Source organism: Choloepus didactylus, chromosome 15, assembly GCF_015220235.1.
Source record: "Choloepus didactylus isolate mChoDid1 chromosome 15, mChoDid1.pri, whole genome shotgun sequence".
Taxonomy (NCBI): domain Eukaryota; kingdom Metazoa; phylum Chordata; class Mammalia; order Pilosa; family Megalonychidae; genus Choloepus; species Choloepus didactylus.
The window spans coordinates 23,606,625-23,623,989 of record NC_051321.1 but is presented as its reverse complement, the minus strand read 5'-3'; the positions used below and the strand labels follow the sequence as shown (position 1 = coordinate 23,623,989).

The 17,365-nt window shown below is 37.1% G+C and overlaps 1 protein-coding gene and 1 non-coding gene across 4 annotated transcripts in view; one reads left to right on the top strand and one right to left on the bottom strand.

Moving 5' to 3' along the window:
• The window catches only part of ADD3 (adducin 3), a 180,466-nt gene that overhangs the window by 10,378 nt on the left and 152,723 nt on the right, over positions 1-17,365 (top strand). The gene's annotated exons all lie outside the window — the stretch shown is intronic.
• Positions 16,225-16,331, bottom strand: LOC119511046. The gene has a single exon (XR_005212132.1). It is a non-coding gene; the product is annotated as a U6 spliceosomal RNA (small nuclear RNA).

The window sequence follows — 17,365 nt, the reverse complement described above, 5'->3', positions numbered from 1 at the left end:
CACAAAGGACTTGAACCAAGATTAGTATGATATTTCTGCCTAAACTGGAAAATCTTGGTGATTTTTTTAGAGGATGGAAATGGGTAAATAGGATTGAGATTTCACCAGAATCACCTATATGAGATGATCCTTTAAGTGTTTACTATTTGATTTTGTCTACTATATTTAATTTCTTTGTTCCTTTTGCTATGTTGTTTCCAATTTAAAACCATAAGAAATGTTTATTATTGAAACATTGAAATGAATTGTTTCACGTTGGGCTTGTGCTTAAAGTATACTGCTGCATAGAAAGAGGGGCTGTTTTACTGAATGGTTTTCTGCCTGATTTTTTTTTTTTTACTTTTGATTTGGTGATTGTTTTCTGATATTTTGCTCACCCCTAAATATTTTTAGATAGTAGTACTTTTCAGCATGGGAGTAATATCCCATGTCCACAGTACAATAAAATTCAACCATGTGCCAGTCTGAGGTCCTGGGGAAGGCTTAACTTCTTGTGCACACCAAGTATGCTCTGTAGACTGAATGAGTACCATACCTCACAGATATGTGTTACTGCTTTATGAAATTCATGTGTTCTCTTATGTAAGAGACATCTAATACCTGACTACTGTTATGAGGTTTTTATTGTTAATGTTGTTTTAAACATACTTTGACCTTAAAAGGCACCCTGATTATTTTAAAAAATTAAGAATCAGTGTTTTGGTATAACCAGAAGATTCTAAAATTACAGTTCAGTGGTGGTTGTGCTAATTGTGTATTTTAGGGCTTCTGACTCTTCCTCTTCATATGTAGGGTAATATGCTTTCCAGAAAACCCCCTTAGGAATATCAAAGGCATAGCTCCTTCAGATTTTGACTCTTCATTCCCGTTAAACAGGAAAGGTCTGCAACAACTAAGACAACAATACAAGGTATTACTTGCCAGTGTGTGAGAAAATACCAAATAACAGGCACAGATAACAAATGCCACAGGTCATCTTGTCAAGAAAAGAGTACTAAAGATGAATTGGTCAGAACAGCTTCCCCCACCCCCTGGAAAGTGGAACAGGGTAGGCCTTGAAGGGCTGGGTGGGATTTCACAAGGTGACAAGGATGGAAAGGGTTTTGACCAAAAAAAAAACAACAATTTTTTTTCTGTAGCATGATGGAAGATAGCTTCTTAGAGTGATTCAAAGCTCCTTCCAACTGTAAGGCACTTGAAGGCTACAACACAGGCATCAGTAACAGTGACAAGGACATACCTCTCCAGGAAGAATATTAGGATATTGTGGGTGTGGAGGGAGGGGTGGTGGCAGAGATCATGTAAAATTTGACAGCTTTCCCTTCCCTTATGAAAATAACTGGTTCATAGGAACATTCTTACACTGCTATTTTGAAGTTAGTATTGCTTAGGAAAGTTGGTACTAGCAAAAAGACTAGGAATCCTTATCATTCCCAGCTCTGAACCTTTTCGAAATTATAAACTTGGGGAAGTCTGAATTTGTCCATCATTTAATTGGCTGAATGCTAGAGTATAGTTCTATTGATGGCTCAGTTATTACTTCTAAAGTTAATGTACATATATAGATAGAATTGTTGACATTATGAGAAATAATTTCTGTTTAAAATTTTTGTAAAATAATGTCTAGTTTCAGATTTTAGAGGATTTGGTCCAAAATGTCTGAATTCTCCTTCCTAGAGTTGGTAGTGCTTATCATTTAACTATTTGAAAAATATTTCATGTAACTATTAAAGATATTTTGAGCAAATTAGTCTTTTAAAAAATTAAAAAACTATTTTTTAAAAAAAAACTTAAAAAGGCTTTATTTTTTTAGAGCAGTTTTAGGTTTATAGAAGAATTGAGCACAAAGTGAAAGTTCCCATATACCTCTCTTCCCCTCACATTTCCCATTCCCCCATCATTAAAATCATGTATTAGTGTGGTACATTTGTTACAGCTGATGAACCAATATGGATTCATTACTATTAACTAAAGTCCATAGTTTACATTTGGGTTGACTCTTTGTGTTGTACAGTTCTATGTATTTTGACAAATTATAATGTCATGTATACACTATTCTAGTATCATTCAGATACCCTAAATATCCACTGGCTCCACTTTTTCATTCCTATCCACTTTCCCCACTGCCTGAGTCCCTGGCAAACATTGTTCTTTTTACGGTCTCTATAGTTTTGCCTTTTCTAGAATGTCAATAGCTGGAATCATACGGTATATGTAGCCTTTTCAGACTGGTTTCTTTCAGTTAGCAATATGCATTTAAGGTTCCTCCATGTATTTTCGTAGCTTGGTAGCTTGTTTCTTTTTATCAAATAACAATTCAATTTTATGGTTGTACCATGATTTGTTTATGCTTTCTTTTTTAAAAATTTCTTTTTTATGTTTTGTTTTCTTGCATTTAAAATATGTGAAGGATTGGGATAGATCATCTTAAGATCCAGTTCAGCTTGAAGATGCCATGATTGAACTTCAGAGGAAAGTGAATTTATCAATTAATGATTTTAGCTGGAAGGTTGCCAAGAAACTTATGATTGTACTGTATGAAAATTCTGGGAATGTGCATGATAGAAGGCCAAGACTCTGAAAGTCTTTGACTCTCTGTTTATGTGTCAATTGAGAAAAGGACATCATTACTCCAAGAACCTGTCAACAACTAGAGTTTATTTCAGTTCTTCAGAAGCTAAGTGCCCTTGACAATGGACAATGGACACATCCTTTCCCCAAACAATGAAATGAGCAAGGATAACAACTTTTCCTAAAGCAAACTATAGATACAATTTGGCATACTTTTTCAGAAGTAGTACCTCTTTCCACTTCCATCCAACTTTTAATGTGCAGTATGTTAGTTCCTCCTAAATATTTCTGTGACCTCTGTTTAGCTTTCCTTTTCTGAGCAGCCTGATACTTCCTTTAATTTGTTTATTTATTCATTCAACAAATATTTATTGAGCATTTTTTATGTTTCAGGCCCTGTTCTAAGTCTTGGGGATTCAGCAGTAAACAAAACAGACAAACCCTTCTGCCCTAATGGAGTTTGTATTCTTGGGACTAAATAGTAATAAACAAATAAAGTGTTAGAGATGAATGTTTTGGAGAACAATACAGCAGGGAAGAAAAATAGAAGGAGTGTTTGGTGGTAATTGCAAACTTAAATAGAGTAGCCATGTGAAGTCCTCACTGAGAAGGTGACATGTGAGACAAGACTGAAGAAGGTGAGGGAACATGTATGTGAATATCCAGGGGAAGATCACTTCAGGTAGAGAGAACAACAAGTACAAAGCCTCAGGGGCCCAAGCCTATCTGGCATGACTTTGAACGGAGGTGTGATACCATCTGACTTCTGTTTTGAAAGGATTGTTTTGGCTGTATTTTGAGGGTAGACCATGGTGGGCAAATGTGAATGCAGGGCACTAACTAGGAGGGCAATGAAATAATCTCAGTGAGAAATAGTGGCTTATATCTGGTAGAGGTGGTGAGATTTGATTAGATAGTGGATATATTTTGAAGGTAGAGCCAACGGGATTGACTAAATGGGGTATGGGGTTTATAGGAGAGAGAGAAGAGTCAAACTTGGCTCCAAGGGTTTGGGCCTATATAAAAGTCCAAAGGAAGACCAAGTTTGGGGGGGTTGGGAAAAAATGGGAGTTCAGTTTGAGACATGTTAAGTTTGAAATGTCAATTAGACATCCATTTGGAGATGTTGAATAGAAAGTGGACTATGAATAGAATCAGTGCATAGTTATAGGCTGAATATATAAACTTGAGAGTAATTATTTTCCTCCTCCATTTTTAATGAAGGTATATTTAATCCTTTTGATGACTAGAATAAACTTTGCTTTAGTAAGGGTTTAAAGTATTCCTATACAGCTTTAAGCTTTGAAGGGGTTTACTATATCTTGTAAAACATTAGATTTATTTTAACTTCTAAAGACCCTCGGACCCCAAGGAAATCTTTTTCTCTAAGGATAGAACAATTTACTTTTAATCACAATGTGAAAATAAAAATAGTGTTGTTACTGCCTTTTAAAGATGTGTGTGTGTGATTGTAAGATGCTGTAGCCATTTGGAAAACAGTTTGGCAGTTCCTCAAAAAGTTGAACATAGGGATACCATTATGAACCAGCAATTCACCTCCTAGGTATATACTCTAGACAATTGAAGACATGTGTTTACACAGAAACTCGTGTACCACTGTTTGTAGCAGCATTATTCATAATAGTCCAAAGTGTAAACAACACAAATGTTGTTTATCAACTGTGAATGGATTAACAAAATCCATACAGTGGAATATTATTCAGTCATAAATAGGAATAAAGTATTGATAAATTCTACCACATGGATGAACCTTCAAAACATTATGCTAAGTGAATGAAGCCAGACACAAAAGGCCACATACTATATGATTCCAATTATGTTAAATATACAGAATAGGCAAATCCATAAAGACAGAAAGCAGATTAGTGGTTGCCAGGAGCTGGGGGTGAGGGATAGATTTAATGGGGGAATTACTGTTAATGGGTTTCCTTTTGGAGTGCTGAAAAGTTTTGGAATTAGACAGTAGTAGTGATGGTTGTACAACATTTTGAATATACCAGAAATGCTGAATTGTACACTTTAAAAGTGTGAATGTTATGATATGTGAATTATATCAATTAAAAAAGATTCTACCAGAAAAAAAATTGTGAGTATACATGCATATGAACATGGAAACAACTGTAGCAACTTTTATGGACCTTCTTTTTAAAATACAACTGCTTTCCCAGTAGAAGGTGGATGCGGATGAAGCAAGAATTACCACACCCAACTTGGGTTAACTTGGTTTGCTTGAAGTCCAAGTGAAATCAGGAGGCAGTGTGTGATCTTATCCATGTGAAGTCATGGGTAAGTCTAATTTTTAAAAAAAATATCCAATTTCATGTGGTGACCTAGATAAGCAAAAGAAAGTTCTATGATTATCATTTCCGTGTGATTCATAGTGGGAGCTGGTTTACAAATAAGTTTGTCGGATCTTAAGTTCATAAAGATGATTTGTTTTTTTTTCTCCACGCCTATGACTAAAAATATGGAGAAGTTGTTTCCCAATATTTTTTTAGCCAACCCAAGATAATATTTACCTTCTTAAAAACATTATTAACATCAAAGGATAGATTTGCCTGTCAAAGAAGTACTTGATTTTTAATTTACCTTCACATACCATTTACCCTAATGTTATTTTGACTATATATCTATATATATATATATATATATATATATATATATATATATATTTGTTTTTTCTTCTCCTTTATTAGAATGAAAAGTACTAAAGAACAGAGGTCCATATTAGTTGAATAGCTGCCATATGCATGGCATGATATGTTTTCAGCATTTTAAGGGAAGTGTATGTGAACCAGACAAGAACTATAATGGGGGAGATAGATTTTTATGGGACTCACTCCATTGTCAACCTGAGAGTTATGCTATAGCAATGATACAAAGGAAGTGCATTTGGGCACGGAGAAGGGAAATATTTGTTCCATTGGTGAGAAACAGTTTATGGAGGAGGGTGGTATTTGAGTTGAGCTTTAAAGGATCAGTAGGATTTCAAAGGTTGGGGGTGAATTATGGGCCAGGATAATAAAATATGGAAAGGCAGGTGTGTCTGGGGGATGGATATGATGGGAGAGGAGGCAGGAAAGGGAAGGTTGAGAGCACCAGACTCGGAGGGCCTTGTGTGCCATTTTAAGAAATTCAGATTTTATTCTGTGGCATCCATTTTAGCTGATGAGAGGTATGATCAGTTAAGTCTGAGATTTGGTGGTGTGAATAAAGGCATGATGAAGAGAGTGTTGGCAAAGAGACATGTTAGGGGACATTCATAAATAAGCATATGAACTAAGGCAGTGGCTTTGAGAATAGCAAGTGAGGAATGGGACATTTTGGAGGCAAAAGTCCATACAATTTGCTGAACAATGCAGAAGTTCAGGGAACATTTGATCACTTGGGAGTAGAAATTTAATGTTACATTTTTACTCCATGTTCTAGTTTGCTAATGCAGCGGAATGCAAAACACCAGAGATGGATCGGCTTTTATAAAAGGGGGTTTATTTGATTACACAGTTACAGTCTTAAGGCCATCAAGTGTCCAAGGAACACATCAGCGATCGGGTACCTTCACTGGAGGATTGCCAATGGTGTCCAGAAAGCTTCTGTTAGCTGGGAAGGCACGTGGCTCACATCTGCTCTGAAGTTCTGGTTTCAAAATGGCTTTCTCCCAGGACGTTCCTCTCTAGGCTGCAGTTCCTCAAAAATGTCACTCTTAGTTGCACTTGGGATATTTGTCCTCTCTCAGCTTCTCTGGAGCACGAGTCTGCTTTCAACAGCCATCTTCAAACTGTCTCTCATCTGCAGCTCCTGTGCCTTCTTCCAAGTGTCCCTCTTGGCTGTAGCAAGCTCGCTACTTCTGTCTGATCTTACATAGTGTGCCAGTAATTTAATTCAGACCCACCCAATGGGTGGGCCAACAACTCCATGGAAATTATCCAATCAGAGTCATCACCCACAGTTGGGTGAGGCACATCTCCATGGAAACACTCAAAGAATTACAATCTAATTAACACTGATATGTCTGCCCACACAAGATTACATCAAAGGTAATGGCGTTTGGGGGACATGATACATTCAAACTGGCACACTCCACTTCTAATATTCTGATTTATGGCAGAGGGAAGATACACCTGTTTTACTAGAAATTAGGTAGTGTTTTAGTTTCCTGGCTGCTAAAACAAATAACCATACAGTGGGTGTTTTGTAACAGAATTTATAGGCTCACAGTTTCAGAGGCTAGAAATCAGAGTTGGTATCTTACGACTGGCTGACAGTCCTTGGGATTCCTTGGCTTTTCTGTCATGTGGCAGTGCACATGGCGGTGCCCTCTTTCTCTTCTGGTTCCATTGAATTTCAGCTTCTGGCAGCTCCCCATGTCTTCTCTTGCCATGTGACTTTCACTTGATTTACAAAGTAATCCAGATTAAAGCCCAACCTGATTCAGTTGGGCCAGACCTTAACTAAAGTAAGATCTTGAAGAGATCTGATTTACAGTGGCTCCACACCCACCAGAATGCAGACTGATACCAAGAACATGTCCAAACTGGGGTACACAAGTCAATCCACCAAAGGTAGATTCAGCAAGTCTTGAAGGCATCTTTTCTTTTCCGCATATAAAGGTTTTACAAGCTTGTTTATTTTTTGATCTGTTTTCCTACTTGTCAACTATTACTCAATTGTCTGCTCTTTGGATTTGTTTTCATGTGTGCATTGGAAATGGTTGAATAGTCATCATTTTGGCTATAAAATAGTCTTTGTTTCCACATGAAACTACTTCACTATGCTGTGTTTTGTTTCATTTTTATTATTCCATAATAAAATAAAAATAAAGGAATAATAAAAATAAAGGAAAGGCAGCATTGGGCATTGCGCATTGCAATATCAAGTATTGCATGCAGTTGTTACAGAAAGTTGTGACACTTTAGAGTTTCCCCTTAATCACATTTAGTGGTTTATCTTGGAACTTCAGAAATGAATGTATGGTAAGTAGCTATAAGAAATTATTAGAAATGTAAAAAAAAAAAATTAGATGCAAAATTATTTGTTTTTGCTTTGTAAATTTAGTGGAGAGTCCAGTTCAGTAAGACTTGTTGCATATTTGTTTACTGAAAGAATAATATAAGATTTGGCTTCTCTAATGTTTTAATAACTTATTTACAGGTATTTGCTCTTTTTTGTTTGTTTGTCTGTAGCTTCCTGTAATAGGACATGTAACAAAGAGGGAGAAATATTAAGACAGTGATTTTATAAATGGGTGGAAGAAAACACTGGACCTGACAGAACTGACTTCTGAAAAATTGGATTATTGTGCTAACATTTTATGGGCATTGGACTAAACATAGGATAGTTGACGATCACTGTAAAATCTGAAATTTCAGAAGTGTTCTTTCTCCTTTCTGTCAATGCAGAGAGTCTAGTTTCTTCTTTCTATCCAGTCAGAAGAAATATGTTTATGGTTCTAAGTGAAAACAACTGGGAAAAGTATGATTTGCCAGATAGAGATCTGTCTCAGGCCTTTTGTTCAGACTGGGAAGTAATCATTGCAGACCTTTTTTTTTTTTTTTTTTTTTTTTTTTTTAATAAAAAACAATGAGGGAGGACTTCCAGTAAGAAGAGATAAAAAGACTGATACCCAGCATATATAAAGAAATCCTACAACTCAATGACAGTAGTACAACCATCCCAGTTATAAAATGGGCAAAAGATATGAAAAGACATTTTTTCAAAGAGGATATACAAATGGTTAAAAAACAAATGAAAAAAATGTTCACCTTCACTAGCTATCAGGGAAATGCAAATCAAAACCACAATGAGATATAACCTCACACCAATAAGAATGGCTGCCATTAAACAAACAGGAAACGGGGGAGAAACTAACATGGCGGCTAGCTGAGACAAGGCGAAAAAACACCTCTGTGAGAAACACTAGCTAAAAACCAGAAAGTGACCCAGAATACCAGTTACAGCGATGCGCCAGCTGGACGAGGTCTCCTAGCTCCAGAGGGGCCGTACACTTGGTGAAACCGGGAGTCTGCATTCTGAAACAAGTGGGTAAGGTGGCTGGAAGACCCGCAGCCGCGTGGCGGTCTGGGGAAGCCAGGGCTCAGCATTTGGAGAAGGCTGGCTCTTTTAAAAAAAAAAGGGAAAAACCCAGGAGCGGCCGCAGCTGCAATAGTGGGAACCACGCAGTGAAACACAGCAAGAAGGGGCTGGGCCGGCCTCTCGGTGTCTGGCCGGGAAGGTAGCCTGCTGCAGATACCCTTGGGTCCGGGGAAAAGGACGGGAGAGCCAGAAACAGAAAGAAACCCTGTGGCTAGCAGCTGGCCCCCCAGAGAGCTGGATGAACTCCTGCCCGGGGCCATGCCCACAGCCCAGAGCCCCACCGGTTGTACCGGAGCTGGGAAGGAGGAACTGTGCAAGGAGGCGGGGGTTGAGATGCCCCGTTTGGCCATTTTTGCTTCGGGTTGAGAGCGTGCTGCCGCACGGCCTGGCGGCCCAGGGCTTCCCTTGAGGGACGGTGTGCACTGGTGACATAGCACGGCATTCCCTCGGCTGAGCTCCTGGAGGATTGCGGCTGGGAGGGGGGACCCGCTCGGAGAACCCAGGGATACTATGCCAAGTCCGGTGGTTTCTGGATCAGCGAGAGAGAGGGTCTGGGGCTGAACTGAAATGAAGGCTTAGACTCTTGCAGTGGCCTTGAAGCTCCGGGAACCTGGGGAATTTGAACATTAAAACTGCCCTTCCTCCCTGGCCACCCATACACACGCCCCACATTCAGGGCGGACAGCTCCAGCAACACACCCAAACTGAGTTCTCCAACTGAACCCAGAAGAATCATTTCCCCACATACTGCGGGAACAAGGTTTAGAACTGACTTGAGGGATCTAGGTGACTCACAGATCTGCTGGTTAGTTAAAGTGTACGTCACCAAACTGTGTTTCTGAAAAATTAGATCGATATCCTTTTTTTTTTTTTTTTTTTTTTACAACTTGAAAGAACCCTATCAAGCAAGACAAATGCCAAGAGGCCAAAAACAACAGAAAATCTTAATGCATATGATAAAACTAGATGATATGGAGAATCCAGCTCCAAACACACAAATCAAGATATTGGAAGAAACACAGTACCTCGCAAAATTGATCAAAGAACTACAATCGAGGAACAAAAACATGGCAAAGGATTTAAAGGACATCAAGAAGACCATGGCCCAGGATATAAATGACATAAAGAAGACCCTAGAAGAGCATAAAGAAGACATTGCAAGAGTAAATAAAAAATAGAAGATCTTATGGAAATAAAAGAAACTGTTGGTCAAATTAAAAAGACTGGATATTCACAATACAAGACTAGAGGAAGCTGAACAACATCTCAGTGTCCTAGAAGTCCACAGAACAGAAAATGAAAGAACAAAAGAAAGAATGGAGAAAAAACTGAAAAAATTGAAATGGATCTCAGGGATACGATAGATAAAATAAAATGTCCAAACTTAAGACTCATTGGTGTCCCAGAAGGGGAAGAGAAGGGTAAAGGTCTAGAAAGAGTATTCAAAGAAATTGTTGGGGAAAACTTCCCCAACCTTTTACGCAATATAAATACGCAAAGCATAAATGCCCAGCAAACTCCAAATAGAATAAATCCAAATAAACCCACTCCGAGACATATTCTGATCAGACTCTCAAATACTGAAGAGAAGGAGCAAGTTCTGAAAGCAGCAAGAGAAAAGCAATTCACCACATACAAAGGAAACAACAGAAGACTAAGTAGTGACTACTCAGCGGCCACCATGGGAGTGGCATGACATATTGAAAATTCTGAGAGAGAAAAATTTCCAACCAAGAATACTTTATCCAGCAAAACTCTCCTTCAAATTTGAGGGAGAGCTTAAATTTTTCACAGACAAACAAATGCTGAGAGACTTTGCCAGTAAAAGACCTGCCCTACTTCAGATACTAAAGGGAGCCCTACCAACAGAGAAACAAAGAAAGGAGGAAGAGATACAGAGAATTTTAACAGACATATATAGTACCTTACATCCCAAATCACCAGGACACTCATTTTTCTCTAGTGATCACAGATCTTTCTCCAGAAGGGACCATAAGCTGGGACATAAAACAAGCCTCAAGAAATAAAAAAAAATAAAAAAATAAAAAATTTGAAAATACTCAAAGCACATTCTCCAACCACAATGGAATACAAATAGAAGTCAATAATTTTTGAACTGTAGCTCCACTATTTACTTCCTACATGATATAAAATACACAAACTCTAAGGACAAATCAGTGGTTTTGTACTCAACGTAAAATATGTAATTTTAGACAACTATATAAAGGTGGGGGAATGAAGGAGTATAGGAACATAGTTTATGTGTCCTATTGAAGTGAAGGTGGTATCAAAGAAAAACAAGATTGATATGGATTTAAGAGGTTAATTTTAAGCCCCACAGTAAACACAAAGAAATTATCAGAGCATATAACCATAGAGATGAAAAATAGAGTTTGGGTTAAGAGAAATGAGGGAAGGGGCAATGGGGAGTTAAGAAATGAGTGTAGGGTTGCTGTTTGAGGGGGAAATTTCTAGTAATGGATAGTGGGAAAGAGCATTACAACATTCTAAACGTGATTAATCCCACTAATGGAATGCTAGGGAGGGGGTGGAATGGGAAGATTTAGGCTGTATATATGTTTCCACAACTGAAAAAAAGAAAAAAAGGCAGTCTAACTAGATGACAATTGAATGCTAAGGATGAACTTGGATGGGATTGGAGGATAGAGGACAGATGGCTCAAAGGGACACAGTTGAGACATAAGGAAAAGGAAATATAGAATGTAAGCTTTGTATCATTGTTGAATCTCTTGTACTTCTTAGCTGCACTTAATGGAATTGCATAAAAGAATGTTCTTGTTCATGGGAAGTGTATACGTGAATTATAGTGTATGTTCAAGGATGTGTGCAGCTAACTCATATGTTCAGAAGACAGAGCAATAGATAATGGATGATAGGGAGGGAAAGAAATAGCGATTTGACAGCATGTTAAAGTTGGTGGATTGAGCTATTGGGGGAGGGGGGTCAGGGTATGATGGAATTCTGGGTATGAGGCTAGTATTGTTTTTGCAACTGTTCATATAATTTTGAATTTATTTCAAAATAAAAAAAAAGGAAACAACTAATGCTGGAAAGGATGTGGAGAAATTGGAACTCTTATTCATTATTGGTGGGAATGTGTAATAGTACAGTGCTGTAGAGGACAATTTGGCAGTTCCTCAGAAAACTAAATTTCAAGTTACCCTATGATCCAGCAATTTCACTTCTCGATGTGAAATTCAGAAGATCTGAACGCAGTGACATGAACAGACATTTGCACACCGATGTTCGTAGCGGCATTGTTCACAATTGCCAAGAGGTGAAAACAGCCCAAGTAGCCTTCAACAGACAAGTGGATAAACAAAACGTGGTATATACATATGATGGAATACTATGAAGCAGTAAGAAGTAACGAGGTCCTGAAACATAGGACAACATGAATGAGCCTTGAAGTCATAATGCTGAGTGAAATAAGTCAGACACAATAGGAGAGGTATTGTATGTTACCACTAATGAGAACTCCCTGAACAATGTGGAATCAGTGTCTTACAATGTAGAATATAGAGGACCTAGAGATAGACAGAAGCCAGTGAAGGGAGAATGATAACCTAATATGTACAGATATGTAATGAGGTTGAATTTAAAGGTACGGGAATGGACAGGAGTGATGATTGTTCATTAATAGGATTATAAGTATCTGCCACATTGAAGGTGAACATGATTGAAAGGGTTTGTTTAAAGGTATGTATCCCACAGATGCTTCCATGATCTACTTTAAGGTGTGACACTGGTACAAAGAATTAACAACAGAATGGTATATGGGAAAAACTACATATTGCATATTATAGCCTTTATTTAATAGTAATACCTTACTAGTATTGTAGGAATAAAAACTAGGGATAAATAATCACTAATACTAGGGATAAATAATTAGGGACTCACAAGAGCTTTGGGGTGTTTTGGGTTATGATAATTGTTTAATATTTGACAGTGATGATTGTACAACTAAGTGAAGATAATGTGAGACATTGATTGTTTATCTTGGACAGAATATATGCTATGTGAAATTAGGAACCTCCTACTTAATAAGTCAAGCCCTCAATCTTGAGGCTTTCTCTTGTGAAACTTATGGTGTAAAGGGGAGGCTAAGCCCTCTTACAATTACACCTAGGAGTCACCTCCAGACAACCTCTTTTGTTGTTCAGATGTGGCCTTTCTCTCTCCCACCCCAAGTCTGCAAATAAATTCATTACCCTCCCCCGCCCCATGTGGGACATGACTATCACGAATGAGCCTGGCCCTGGCGTCAAGGGTTTGAGAATGACTTTGTGACCAAAAGGGGGAAAAGAAAGGTAATAAAATAAGGTTCAGTGGCTAAGAGATTTCAAATAGAGCTGAGAAGCTACCCGGGAGTTTACTCTTTTGCAAGCGCCAGCTAGATATTCCAAATGCCCACAGTATGCCAAGCCCTAACAAACGATAGTCCCGAAAATACTAAAGAATACCTAGGTCCTTTTCTGAGACTCCATGGAAGTTTCACTCACTAAGTTTACTTTTCAGAAACTTAAATCCCCAGAGTGTTCCTATGCCAGATAAGTCCCAAAACCCAGAGGCAGTGGCCTCTGCAAGATCATCAACCAGGTTCATTCATATTGTCCTGTTTCAGGACCTCATTACTTCTTACTGCTTCGTAGTATTCCCTCGTATGTATATACTACGTTTTGTTTATCCACTTGTCTGTTGAAGGCTACTTGGGCTGTTTTCACCTCTTGGCAATTGTGAACAATGCCGCTACGAACATCGGTGTGCAAATGTCTGTTCGTGTCACTGCTTTCAGATCTTCTGGGTATACACCGAGAAGTGAAATTGCCAGTATGAACAAGTTGGTTGGTCACTACCCAGATATCCCTGAAGATTGAGACAGTGATCAAACAAGAGAGAGGTGTAGCAACTGACAAGATCTGATTTAACAAAGGTTTACAAATACTGAATCATTATATAAATAAATTTTTTTTTTTTTAGTTTCTAGGGTACTGAAATAGCTAGAAGGAAATAACTGACATGGTGGAACTGTAACATATAACATGCTTCAAAATTTGCTCTATAGCTACTTGTTAAATTATACTTTGAAAGTTATCGCATTTCTGTGTATATGTTATATGTCACAATAAAGAAATGACTGCAATCATGGAACAGTAACCCATAACATTCTGTGAAATTTGCTCTATAACTACTTGTTAAATTGTACTTTGAAAGTTATCACCTTTCTGTTTATATGTTATGCTTCATAATTAGGAAATAACTGAAATGGGGGAACTGTAACCCAAATTCAAATTTCTTTGTAATTTGCTCTCTTTTTGTTAAATCATACTTTGAAAGTTATCACTTTGCTGTATAATATTAAATTTCACAATTAAAAAATGTAAAAAATAAAACAATGAGTGAGGTTTTCATGGGCTGTGATGAAAATGGAAATTCTCTGGAATTCTTAAGAAGGATCTCTGAGCCAAGTTTAGGAGTGTAGTAGTGGTAATAAAAATAACTAACATTTATTGAGCACTTACGGATTACTTTGTGTCCATTATCTTCACAATAGCCCTTTGATGGTAGCTACTATTATCATTCCCATGTTATGGATGAGGAAACTAAAGCCCTGAGAAAGTGTATAAGTACTTTGTTCAATGTCACATAACTAAGACTTTCTTCAGGGTGGGGTGCATTTGTCTCTAATATACATATTTTTTTCTTTTTGTAGAGACTCTCAGGGTTTTGGAAACTTCATTCTTTGGATTTTATATAACTATGTAAAATGAAATAAAACCATTTAGCTAGGTGCATATATAATTATCACAACAGTTCTACAAAGTAGATACTACCCCCTGTTCACATATGATGAATTTGAGGACCATAAATGTTAAGTAATTTGCCCAAGGTCACAGAGCTAGTAAGTAGCAGAGCCAGAATGTGAACACCAGTGCTTTCAACTTTAGAACCAGTATTCTTGCCACTGCCAATATTTAGGTTTATATAAAAAATTGACCATTTAATTGAGAAGCAGGTAGAACCACTTCATAAGATGCAGTATATAATTTGATTTCATCATTAAGCATTTTAAGTATTAAATAATGTTTAATATAACTTATTTATTCAAAAGCAACTCAATAATAATAAAAATTACTTTATGGACATAACAATGGGCATAGTGAAAAGAGTAAAAATCAGTAAGAAAACACTTTTTTTTTTTTAAAGCAAAAATTATTTTATTAACTTGGTTTCTAAGTTAAACTTACTGTTTGAATTACATCTTTATAAAATCAATTTCCTTGTTAAGTATTTGAAATTAATTTTTGCATAAGAAATTTAAGGACATGAAACAAAATCCAACAGGCACAAAAGAATATACAGTGAAAAATAAAGTTGTCACCCCATCCCCAAACCACTCCTTTTTAGTATATTATTCTAGAGATAGTTTCCTTCTTTGGTTTTAAATTCCTGAATCAAGATTTTACCTGCCTAAACCTGGTGGATGAATTGCTGCATAAGAAATATAACTCTGGGCTCAGAACAAGCTGGGGAAACAGTCACAGTTCTCCTAGATAGAGTTCCCGGATCCATTGTCTCTTTAACTTAAAGAGTGTCCTTTCCTAATTTCCCCTCCACTTAATGCAGAGGTAAAGAAAGAGGGAGGTAATAATTGTAATCATCTTTCTCTTGTATCTTATCCTAGGCTATGACAGATAACTTTTATTAAATGATACGTGCTAACAAAGCAAATTCCAGCTAAGAAGTGCTCCCACAGAGAAACATTCTCTAGTAGGGAGGGCAAAGAAGGGGTCAAGAATGGTCAGCCTTTGCCATCCTGTGTGTCTACTTTGTTATGCCTGCTGGAAGTGACCTCTTCTAAAACTTTGCTTTTAATTTTTTAGTATTTGACATTATTTTTTTGACGCTGCCTTTGGTCACCCACCAAGTTGTAGGATTTTCTCCCAAGCCTTGGAATCACTTGACTAAACTCTTTCTTTTCTTTTGAATGGTATTTAACTAATAGAATATCACTCCTATGCAAAGATACAACAGAACACCTATATTCTTTGATCAGAAAAGATTGTTTTAAGGTAAAGGTTATGGATGACACAAAAGCTATTGTTTTATACCTCGTCAAGATTATAATTTGAAACTTACAGGTCTGTATTATGCAACCAAAGAGAGCCGTGTGACTTTCCAAGCCCCTCGAGTTGAAGCAAGAGACCCAGAACCTGTAGCTTTTGACCCATATTTTACAGTGAAGAACTATAGCCTCATTATAATTGGAGTGGAGTATAAAGTGTATAATTTTTGTCTTTTATTACATTACTAGCCATCCTAACCAATTCAAGCAATTCTGGGTTGTGGAGTTGGGGCCAGAGGTCCATGTGACCTTCTCAAAGCAGCATTTGGACAGGATGAGAAACTGCAATCTCTTGGGAATTTTTGAGACTTCCTTTTGAGAGAGAGTTGTGCCTTTTTCTTTTACTTTTTTTTCCTTTATTGAAATAGGGAAAGTTTTGTGAAGAAGTTTTAAAAAATCTGGAATGTGTCATGAATTTTCTTGTTATCCTGACAAAAAGCCATGCTGATCTTCTGTATATTGTTCCAGGTTTGGCATTCTTAACACTGAAACAAGTTATGCACATAGTAAATGTTTCTGGCGTGTTTAGGAACATTATAATGAAAATTCAAACTGGGTGTATTTAACTGCCTTGATTTTTTTTTTTTTTTTTTTTTTTTTTTTCATTTGGAAGGGAACATATTTAAATGAGAAACAGTTCCACCATCCAATGAAAAGGGAAAGTTTTAGGTCATTTGAATGATAAATTATAGAACTTATATTCCCAGCTTTCCATTATTTTCAACATAATGGACCATTACTTGAGGTACTTGAAGGAGGAAATCTGTCATATTAGTAATGTTAGTGTTTTAATCTGATTTTGTGATTAAATTTATCAATAAGATTTTTAGCCATCATGAATATATTTTGTTGCATCGTATCAAAGATTTTGAGTTGTATCTATCAAATCTGCTTTTATTTTTCTCATGTTTTGCAATGGCATTTAGTTTCATGACAACAGTTTTATAGGACAATTTTAAAGATAGCCTGGTCCCTTCAAAATAAAGCCTTCTGTGTTACATGTTTTCTGAGGAACTGAAAGGCCATTACTGTGGTTAGAGTCTAAATAAAATAATTTCTTTTGATTTTACTTTGAGTATACAAGATGCCTTGATCAATTTTTAAATCAGGTTTAATAGAAACAAGTACAAGGTTCAGGTACTTTTTTGAGGACTTTGAATTCAATGTTTTGTTAAGTTGTTTTAAACTGTTTGGAGACTGCTTGATGGTGACAATATACATATTAAAAATTGGTCAATTTTTATGAAAACCATGTATTCTAGTTTGCTAATGCTGCTGGAATGCAAAACACCAGAAATGGATTGGCTTTTATAAAGGGGGTTTATTTGGTTAAAAGTTACAGTCTTAATGCCATAAAGTGTCCAAGGTAAGTCAACAATTGGGTACGTTCACTGGAGGATGGCCAGTGGTGTCCGGAAAACCTCTGTTAGCTGGGAAGGCATGTGGCTGGAGTCTGCTCCAAAGTTCTGGTTTCAAAATGGCTTTCTCCCAGGACGTTCCTCTCTAGGCTGCAGTTCCTCAAAAATGTCACTC